We start from the raw sequence: 11399 nt of genomic DNA on the forward strand, positions 1-11399 counted from the left end.
ACCTTGCCTGGCTTTCCCCCCATCCCTGTCACGTTTCCCATTTTGTTTCTCCTGCATCAGATGCTACTTTCCCTCCCATACCTTCCTTGCTCCTTCCCACTTCCTTGCAATCCCAGTGCCCTGTTTCTCTTCCCCTTTCCCCTTTCACATTCTGGGTGCATTCATCTCCTGGTGGAGACAATGCAGTGTTGGGTGTCTGTTTGCACTGCTAGTTTTTTCACAGTCATGTCTGCACATATGTGGGCATAGCTTTTTACTGGGGGGGGGGGCTTTTATTTATTTATTAATTTACTTCATTTATATAATCCTGTAATCCCCATTGGAGACCCAAAGTGGTTTACCTCCTTTACAACATTTTATCCTCCTAAAACCCTGTGAGGTAGATCAGACTAATAGTGTGTGACTGACAGAAGGCCACCAAGTGAGTTTCCGTGGCAGAGTGGAGATTCAAACCTGGGGGTCTCAGGTCCCACTTCAATACTCTAGCCACTGCACCACACTTCGGCCTTCCATATGTTTCCAAGCTTTGCTGCACTGGAAGGGCTAGCAAGCAAGATCTTGTTTTATGTGTAGCAATGCTAGTTTTCCCAGAAAGCTGAGTTAAAGAATAACTATTTTTAATTTGGCTTCTGAAGTCAAATTACTAGTTGATGAGCCTCAACTGAACCCTTACAAGAAGACTGAGAGAAAAAGAGGTCATCAAATGTGATGTATATCTGTAACTTTATCCCTTTCACTTTCCATAAATGCATTCTACAGTTACAAAACCAGAGAGTAACTGATTGGATTTGGTGAGCTACCTACTTGTGGTGCCTGCAGGGAGCGTGATTTATCACTTTAAAATGAAGCTGGTTCTGCAGGAGTTTGTTGAATTTCAGCACTAACTAGCACCAGAGGAGAGAGTATATTTTGTGACAACTTTTCAGCTATATGTGCTGTAGCTTTAACTTTGGCTACAGAATCAAATGGTTCTGTATTTCCCTTAATGGGACAATATAAACTTTTCAATTATTCTGTTTTATACTACGATCTGGTTTCACGCATTAAACTAAATGGGCCCTAAGAGGTCCTAACTGCACAGGATCTCAGCTTTAAATGGGGTTTACAGCCGCTGAATACATTGAGAACCTAAGGAAAGATGGTTTCCAATGTTAACTAGTTACTAGAGGGATTAGATGCAAATAGCCATGCAGCATTCAAAGAAAACTGTGAACTCACATTTATAAAGACTAATTGTGTGTTCTCCTGGTGATTCAGAGTAACACAGAGTTCAGGGTGTACATGGCAGAACAAGTTTGTGCCTGTTGAGTCTCTGATGTGTTCTCACTAGGCAGTTGCTTTCCTTGCCTTATAACAGCACCACTAGGTTACTCTTTTCCTTGAATACCAAGAGGTTTTTTCTTGAGTGAATGACTTGCACAGCTGTTCAATTTATGCATCTCTATTAATTTGTGCAATACTGCTTATACATTCTTAATAAAAATCAATTTTAATAGCTTGAGATCCCGAGTCCAAATATTGGTGCAGTCATAATCTTGCTGGTTGACTTTTGGCACACTGTTATCTTTTAAACTCAGCTGTAAGGATGTAACTGTAGACAGTTATTTGATGTGTTGCTGAAGGCTTTCACTGCCGGAGTTCATTGGTTGTAGATTTTCTGGGCTGTATGGCTGTGGTCTTGGCAACCAGGGCCATACAGCCCGGAAAATCTACAACAACTAGTTATCTGATTGCTTTTTAGAAAGAGCATCCTTTTGGGGCTGCACTTTAAAGTTATGCACCATGAAGGATGGGGGAAGGTTTCAGGCTTTTAACCCTTTCTTCTCGGGTCTTTTTTCTTGCAAATCATTGGGTCTTTCAAACTGCTTTTGCCTGCACAGGTGAAAATGCTTAGGTTTTCATCAATTCCCAGGGTTTCTAACCTGTAAAATGAGAATTATAATGATTTTATCCTACAGATTGGGAAGAAATATGTATACTTGTAAAGCATCCTGCCAATTTAAAATGCTAAATAAAATATTAAATGTAACTTTGGCTTCTCCCCATGGCCCACCACATGGCAATTTTTTGTGAGTCACAATCTATGGCACATAAACAGATCTGTCCCTATCCCATACAAAACATTCATGAGAATAGTTCTATTGGAATAAAAGGGAATGAAGCCTGTAGAAGGCAGACTCAATGGGCTCATAGAGCCTGTTCACAAACTGACCTCATAAACTGCAACCGAAAGACTTCTTTGATTTCTCCAAGTAAAAAATTTCACTCTCAGTTTCAATGTCAGACCCTTTTAGTAAACCTTGTTTAAGGTGCAGAATATATCTTAAACACCAGAATAAGAATTTTCTCATTAGGCCATTTCTTGCCATAGCAGTGCAGATATTCAATATAATTTATGTGAGCTTATTTTATTTGTATTTTACTTACATGTTTTATACATAAGTATCAGAAAAGCTCTTGCCTTTGCCTTGGCAAATCTGGCTGCAAATTGTCTTGCGGGAGAAGAAATTATGTAGATTCACAGTATAATTTGCATAAACGTCACACAGAAATAGCACACCTTTCTCTGAACCTAAGTTTACATTCTTATTTTCTCAGGGTTCCGATTAATATTATAGTTTGTTTACAGTATTTTACTTGCACTAACTCTATGAATCTATCAGAGTTTGTTCATTTTGTTAAGGTCTTCCACACAATGATTCCCCACATCAGAGGCCCCTAAAGATTTCTCACCTCCCAAGTTTGGTTGTGTTCAATTTTCTAGGGTCACCCCAAGGTACTTTATCCTGCCTAATTGGTGTGTCTCATGATCCTGGGGGTGTATGCCAAGACTGGGGGTGTATGGCAGGACTACCAGCAATGCTGGGATGTTACTGTTGGAAGAGGGGCTGGAAATAAGCTGGTATCCTTTGCCACGAGAGTGTATTGGGAACACCTCTCAGATCACACATTACTTCACTGGTGGTCCCCTGAAAAGGTCACCCTATCTGACATGTGGCAGTGATCCAAGGCTCATCACATACGAAATGATTATAACAGTTTCTGATGGAGGTGGGGTCTACAGCACAACAATGACGGATGCCTTTCCTGTTGCTCTGGGAAGGCGTACCGCACAGCAGTGGAGGGGAGGGGTGTCGTGGGATCGGCACCTCCACGGGGGGTCAGGGAGACCCCCCAGGCCATAGGGCTTTTGAGGGTGAGCCTCTTTTCCTGCTATCTGCAAAGAAATTGAGGCTGCCCTCCGCCCTGATGGTCCCCCCCCCCACTGTCTGCATCCTCTCAGCGAGGCACAAGATGTGCCGACCCAGTCAAGAGCAGGAGATCTGGCGAAGGAGCGATTACGAGCGTGGTCAAGATAAAGACCAACAATGAACTGTGAGTTAAAATGAGCAAACCGTAAATAGAAGCGTAAATCCCCCCGCCTCCGAATCCTTTTGAGCGATTGGAACCGTCGTGAGAGAGGGACGCCTCTCTGACACATTTACATAAGCAGAGGAGGGGGGGGAGAGACAATTGTAAACAGATACTTTGAAGTGAAAATCCTTCCTCCAAAAACCTCTAGAGCAATTGGAATCGTGCTGAGAGAGGGATGCCTCTCTGACGCATTTACATAAGCAGAGGGGGGGGGGAGAGCGAGGCAACTGTAAACGGATATTTTGGAAGGACTTTGTAAGCATATAAGCCTGTTGTGGGAGATATCCATGAGTATTTAAGCAATTAAACAGCATATAAGCAATTTTCAGAGCCGGGTAGAAAACTATTTTATATTGAAAATAAAGTGTTAAAATGGTGGACACTCCAAAAAAGTCAGCGAAAAACTCCGAGAAGAAGGGAAGTGAACGTTATAGAACTCATAGCGGAAGCCACCAAGCCGATTCTGGAGCAACTTGTTGGTATTAACCATCAGCTTGCCAAAATAAATCAACAACTCATGCCCCAGAAAAAATGGAACAGAGGGCTGTCAAAGCAAAAGAGATGGACTCTAAAACTAACAGCGATCTCAAAGAGACAAGGAGGAAAAGCATGAGAGAAACAGAAAAGATTTACAAGGACTTAACTCCTTTCTTGCAGGTGTTTTTAGAAAGTGTCATCTTAAACCCGGCTGATAGAAAAGAGTTTGAATCTGCCCTCAAGATCGAGAAGTCTTTGAGATACCACTGGGCCCCGAGGATGAGACCAAAGAGGAAGAGGCTCAAGATTGGCGGTTTTATCCCTTTGGAGACGGAAGAAGACTGGGCTGCAGAATTTCGAGGGAACGTCTAAGAAGCCATCAAGATTTTAGAGAGAATGAGCATAGATGTAAAGGCGGAAGGACTCTGAAAATTTCCTTTATGAAGCGAGGAGATGCTCTGGAAATCTTCTCATAACAAGTAATAAACTAACACATAAGCTTAGTAAGACAGGATCTCACAAAGTATATGTTTATTAACAGCTTTTTTATTACTAACTGTTGTTTAACAGGGTAATGATCTCCTACTCTTGGGTTTTTAGTATAGTGTGGGTTACTTTCCTTTCTCCCTAGTTGTAGTTCCCCCTCCTTTTTTTTCTTTGTAGCTTGTGTAGTATTATAAAAAAATTAAAAAATCCCCTCCGGGGGCTTTAAAAAAAACAAAACAAAAACAGTTTCTCATAGTCACATTGTCAAACAATGTGAAGGATTTCTACTAGGGAGACCAACTATAAATTATATTGCAATTTCCATGAGACTCGGAACCTGTGCAAAGTGACCTCACCAGCATCACATTTACATCAGGCCCGAGATGCTGAATTACAGAGGAGATCTGAATGTTTCCAAGTTAATTTTTGTACTGTAGGGTAGTGGTGCTATACATTGCAACACACCGAGGATGGTTTATGGGTTGGTCCTACGGATCATGGATCAACAGCAAGATTATTCAGACCTATATAGATTGGAAGAAAAACATATTGAAAACATGCATGGAATCAGACCAGTCTATCTGGTATTTCCAAATTCTAAAGACAATTCATTTTGTAATTTTCTTTCAAGACTCTTACAATTTTGTATTAATACATGATGGGAATTGGACACATTTTTTCAGTAGAGTTTATTTAATATTAATCTATTCATTTTGGGGTAAATGAAGAATTTTAATGGTTAAGATATAACCAGAATGTATTCTCAAGTGTCATGTTAGGTTTATCAATCAAGCAAAAATTGTGCACTTGAGTATAAGAGCACATAGCTGCCATATGATCCTTTCTGGCTGGGTTAATTGAAAACATTTTTTCTCCCATCCTATTATCAACCCTTGAACAAAGCAACTTCAACCATGCACAGTATGTTGCTGTTTGCCTTTTCAGATCTACTGGAACTGGAAGCACTTGGCTATGAACAACCCATATGACCTGGTGTGTGCGTACAACAGCCCTGCCTCGTTGGTCAGTCATGAAGCAACTATTGCTTCAGCCTGATATAATACTGTATACATTACAATAATAAGCTTGGCAGGGCTGTGTCCTGGCCAAGTTACACTGGATAATACATTACGTGGGCCAAACTAGATATGACAGGTAAGTAGCTTTGTTATTCTGCAGCAGCAAAATAAAGCATGAATCCAGTCCAATGGCACTTTAAAGACAGAATTTATTCCAGCATGTTTTTATGAGTTAGATACATAAAGTCTACATCCATTAGGCCAATCCATTTATATTAACAACAGAAAGGCAGGGGGTAGGGGGAGAGAGATGTTACAAAGATAGTCCAGTTTAAAACCAGATCCAATCAAAAGAGTAATCAAATAACTCAAAATTGGCAAGGATCACTCTCAACTGTTAGGCAAAGTAGGATTAACCAAAAAAAAAACAAAAAACTAGGAAAGTGCAGGATGAAACAAGATAATCATATCCAAAAGGAAGTTACAGAAATATTGGTGAACTAATTAATACCTATAACCAGGGGTCATTTCGTAGAAAAAGAGGTGCAGGAGCTCATTAGCACAACCATTAGCATAACTTATTTGCATATGCCACACCCTCTGACATCACCGGAAGTGTGTCAGAAGGCAACACCCACCGCTCAGGCTGCACTGGACTGTTTTGGATTGCTAGCTATTGGGGGGGGGGGGCCGACATGCAGATCTGTCCTTGCAGAGAAGGGAGAGCTTGTACCTGAATAAAACTTGGTCTTAAAGGTGCCACTGGACTGTTTTGGACCAGGGGGCCGTGGGGAGCTCTGCAACTTACCTGGCTGTTTCTTGCTCTGACTGAGGCCTGCTGGGAGCAGGGGGTGGGGCTTGTTGCATGTGCCTGCCCCCTGGGCTCTTTACTGCCGAAGCTCTGCTCCTGTGCACTCCTGCAGGAAATTACCCCTGCCTATAACTAGAAGGATATGTAATAGCATCTATGGTGAATGAGAAATCCAAATTCTTTGTTAAAACCTGGGGATAAGGAATAATCTTGAATTTTTAATGAATTCTAATTCATCAGTTTCACATTGGATTCTCCCACTGAAGCTGTTTTACAACAGTGACTTCAGTAACTTTTAGATCAGCAACAGAATGCCCTGTAAAATTAAGAACATAAGAACATAAGAGACGCCAATGTTGGATCAGGCCAAAGGCCCATCCAGTCCAACACTCTGTGTCACACAGTGGCCAGAAATACCAGTGCCATCAGGAGGTCCAGCAGTGGGGCCAGGACATTAGAAGCCCTCCCACTGTTGACCCCCCCCCAAGCACCAAGAAGACAGAGCATCACTTGCCCCAGAGCCCCTAGCTATACCTTGTGGCTAATAGCCACTGATGGACCTCTGCTCCATATGCTTATCTAATTCCCTTTTGAAGCCATCCATGCTTGTAGCACCCACCACTTCCTGTGGCAGTGAATTCCAAGTGTTAATCACTCTTTGGGTGAAGAAGTACTTCCTTTTATCCATTCTAACCCGACCGCTCTGCAGTTTCATGGAGTGCCCACGAGTTCTTGTATTGTGAGAAAGGGAGAAAAGTACCTCTTTCTCTACCTGCTCTTTCCCATGCATAATCTTATAAACCTCGATCATGTCACCCCTCAGTCGTCTTTTCTCCAAGCTAAAGAGCCCTAAGCGCTTTAACCTTTCCTCATAGGGAAAGTGTTCCAACCCTTTTATCATTCGAGTTGCCCTTTTCTGCACTTTTTCCAAAGCTATAATATCCTTTTTAAGGTGTGGTGACCAGAACTGCACACAGTATTCCAAATGAGGTCTCACCATTGATTTATATAGGGGCATTATTATATTGGCTGATCTGTTTTCAATACCCTTCCTAATAATCCCCAGCATAGCATTGGCCTTCTTTATTGCAGTCACACACTGTCTCGACATTTTCAGTGAGTTATCCACTACAACTCCAAGATCTCTCTCTTGCTCAGTCTCTGCCAGTTCAGACCCCATCAATGTGTATTTATATTTAGGATTTTTGGCTCCAATGTGCATCACCTTGCACTTGGCCACATTGAACCCCATTTGCCATGTTGACGCCCACTCGCCCATCCTTGACAGATCCCCTTGGAGTGCCTCACAATCCTCACTGGTTTTCACCACCCTGAACAACTTTGTATCATCCGCAAATTTAGCCACTTCACTGCTTACTCCCATCTCCAAATCATTAATGAACAAGTTAAAAAGCAGTGGACCAAGTACTGATCCCTGCGGTACCCCACTGCTTACCACCCTCCACTGAGAAAATTGCCCACCTACACTCACTCTCTGTTTTCTATGAACTAGCCAGTTTTTGATCCATAAAAGGACTTGTCCTTCTATCCCATGATTTTTGAGCTTACTTAGGAGCCTTTGATGAGGAACTTTATCAAAAGCTTTCTGGAAGTCAAGGTAAATAATATCTATTGGATCCCCCTTGTCCACATGTTTGTTCACCCCCTCAAAGAACACTAACAGGTTAGTGAGACAAGATCTTCCCTTACAGAAACCGTGCTGAGTCTGCCTCAATAGGTTTTGTTCATCTATGTGCCTACTAATTCTTTCCTTAATAATGGTTTCCACCAATTTACCCGGTATCGACGTCAGACTGACTGGCCTGTAATTTCCCGGATCTCCTCTGGAACCCTTTTTAAAGATGGGAGTGACATTAGCTACCTTCCAATCCTCAGGAATGGAGGCAGATTTTAAGGAAAGATTACATATCTTTGTCAGGAGATCTACAAGTTCACATTTGAGTTCTTTCAGAACTCTCGGATGTATGCCATCTGGGCCTGGTGATTTTTCAGTTTTTAAGTTGTCTATCAGTTTTAGGACCTCCTCTCTCATCACCTCAATCTGACTCAGGTCTTCCAACACCCCTCCTGAAATCAGTGGTTCTGGAGTGGGCAAGCACTTCTCATCTTCCACAGTGAAGACGGAGGCAAAAAATGCATTTAGCTTCTCAGCCATTTCCCTATCATCCTTCAATACTCCTTTTACCCCTTGGTCGTCCAAGGGCCCCACTGCCTCCCTGGCTGGTTTCCTGTTTCTAATGTATTTGAAGAAAGTTTTATTGTTGGTTTTTACGTTTTTTGCTATATGCTCCTCATATTCCCTTTTTGCCTGCCTGACCTCAGACTTGCATTTTATTTGCCATAGCCTGTGTTCCGTTTTATCAGCCTCACTGTGACTAGCTTTCCACTGCTTAAAGGAATTCTTTTTACTTTTTACAGCCTCCATTACTCTGTTTGTTAACCATGCAGGCTTTTTCCTATACCTGTTTGTGCCTTTCCTAACCTGCGGAATATATATTTTTTGAGCTTCTAGGATCGTAGTTTTAAATAGATCCCAAGCTTCCCCAATTGTTTTGACCCTTTCTACTTTTCCTTTCAGTTTCCTCCCCACGTGTCCCCTCATATCAGAGAAATTACCCCTTTTAAAGTTAAAAATGGTTGTGTGAGTCTTTTTGGCCAATTCTCTATTTGTACAAATGATGAACTCAACAACATTATGATCACTGTTTCCAAGCGGTGCAATCACTTTTACATCTCTCACCAGGTCTTGAGTGTTACTTAGGACCAAATCAAGGATCGCCTCTCCCCTGGTAGGTTCCGTGACCATCTGCTCCATAGCACAGTCATTTAGAGTGTCTAGAAACTCAATCTCTTTTTCCCGACTAGAACACATATTGACCCAATCAATGTGTGGGTAGTTAAAATCACCTATTATTACACAGTGTTTTTGTCTAGTTGCTATCTTTAAGGCATTCATCATTTTATAATCCTCCTCTATCTTTTGATCTGGTGGGCGATAACAAACTCCCAGTGTTAAGTTTCCTTTTGGCCCCCCTATTTCAACCCATAGAACTTCCAGAAGCGAATCCAATTCACTTAGCCTCTCAATCTTTCTAGACTTTATACCCTCTCTGACATACAGAGCTACCCCACCTCCAACCCTTCCCCCCCTATCCTTCCGATATAATATATAACCGGGAATCACTGTGTCCCACTGATTTTCCTCATCCCACCAAGTTTCAGAAATACCCACAATGTCTATTTTTCCCTCCGACACCAAGCACTCCAACTCCCCGATTTTACCTCGGACACTTCTAGCATTTGTATAGAAACAGCTGTAATTTCCCTTACAAGTTAAGCCTGCATCCTTCCTCTTGCTATCTCGAGTCGTTGTCCGGCAGTCCATGTCACCAGCCATGGCCTCTGTGGACAATTTCAATCCACCTCCCTGTAGAAAAGCAACCGGTACCCCCTCACCTCTCTCAGATGAGCCAACCCGAACCAGAGACTTTTCATCTCCTGTCGGCTTTCCCCCAATATTCAGTTTAAAAGCTGCTCTGCCACCTTTTTGATTTTAAGTGCCAGCAGCCTGGTTCCTTCTCGGGACAAGTGGAGACCGTCTCGCCTGTACAGCTCCCTCTTGTTCCAAAAAGTATCCCAGTGCCTAACAAACCTGAACCCTTCCCCCCTACACCATCGTCTCATCCACGCATTGAGACTCCTGATCTCTGCCTGTCTCTCCGGCCCTGCGCGTGGAACAGGTAACACTTCTGAGAAGGCTACCTTGGAGGTCCTGGACCTAAGTTTCCTGCCCAGCAGCCTAAATTTCTCCTCCAGGACCTCACGACTGCATTTCCCCACATCGTTGGTGCCGACATGCACCACGACCACTGGCTCCTCCCCAGCACTATCTACCAGCCTATCTAAAACACGCGTAATGTCCGCTACCTTCACACCAGGCAGGCAAGTCACCATACGGTCAGTACGCGGGTTCGCCACCCAGCTGTCTACCTGCCTAAGGATCAAATCACCCACTACCAAGAGCCCCCCTCCCACCCTGCTCAGGGATGGTTCCTTGGTGCAAAAGGAGAGCCGCTCACCAGCTGGGGAAGAGGTCCCTTCTGAGGGCACATTCCCCTTATCCTCAGCACGGTGCCCTGTTTCCCCTAGACCCTCATGCTCCCTGACAGCAGCGGGGCTGCCAGATCCAGAGTGGGACGTAGCTAACAAGTCCCCGAGAGTCTTTTCTGTGTGCCTAGCTGACTGTCTCTGCTTCTCCAGGTCAGCCACCTTGGCCTCAAGGGAGCACACACGTTCCCTGAGAACCAGGAGCTCCTTGCACCGAGGACACACCCAAGACTTCTGCCCAGTGGGCAGATAGTCATACATGTGACACTCCGTGCAAAACACTGGATAGCCCCCAACCCCCTGCTGGCATTCTGGCTTCATAATTCTTTTAAAATAAATAAATATAATCCCCCTTTTAAACCCTTGGTATTTATGTGGTTTTTGTTATCAAAGTCAAATTATTTTATGGGAAAGACAAAGAGCCTAGGGCCTTGTCTTTCTGGCTCTTTTTGGGCTTCTTACAGAGCCCCTAGTCCAAGAGTCCCTAGGCTAAGAGCCACAGGCAAAGAGCCCTTTTTCAAAAAAATTAAAATATTAATCCCCTGGTTTCTGAATATTGCAATTTTTAGTGTAGCTGACTTTCATGTTACAGCACTTTTATATCTAATACTTACTTCTAAAGACAGCGTCCACTATGGAGCTCCAATCAGGCACAACTTTTGGCATGTAAAGACTAGTGGCCTGGACTAGTGGCCCCCACACACATGCTTTTCCACATTAAAAGATGCATCCATCCAACTCAGTGGGGCCCAGATAATCATCACACTGTGAGAGCAAATGCATGTCAAAATGTTTATTCACTTCATTTATAGCCTGCCTTCCTTACTGGGACTCAATGTGGATTAATAAGTATAAAAGTCAATAAAATCAGACAGCATCAGACATCCAATAAACATTACAATGCAATAGGATTGGTGGAAAGTGCTGTCAAGTTGCAGGTGAGTTATGGCAACCCTGCAGGGCTTTCAGGGCGAGAGCCAAACAGAAGTGGTTGGCCATTGCCTGCCTCTGCATACATCCATGGACTTCTTTGGTGATCTCCCATCCGAGTGCTAAACAGGGTG

This window comes from Gekko japonicus, unplaced genomic scaffold (genome assembly GCF_001447785.1).
Source record: "Gekko japonicus isolate JY-2015 unplaced genomic scaffold, Gekko_japonicus_V1.1 scaffold231, whole genome shotgun sequence".
NCBI classification, from domain to species: Eukaryota; Metazoa; Chordata; class Lepidosauria; order Squamata; family Gekkonidae; genus Gekko; species Gekko japonicus.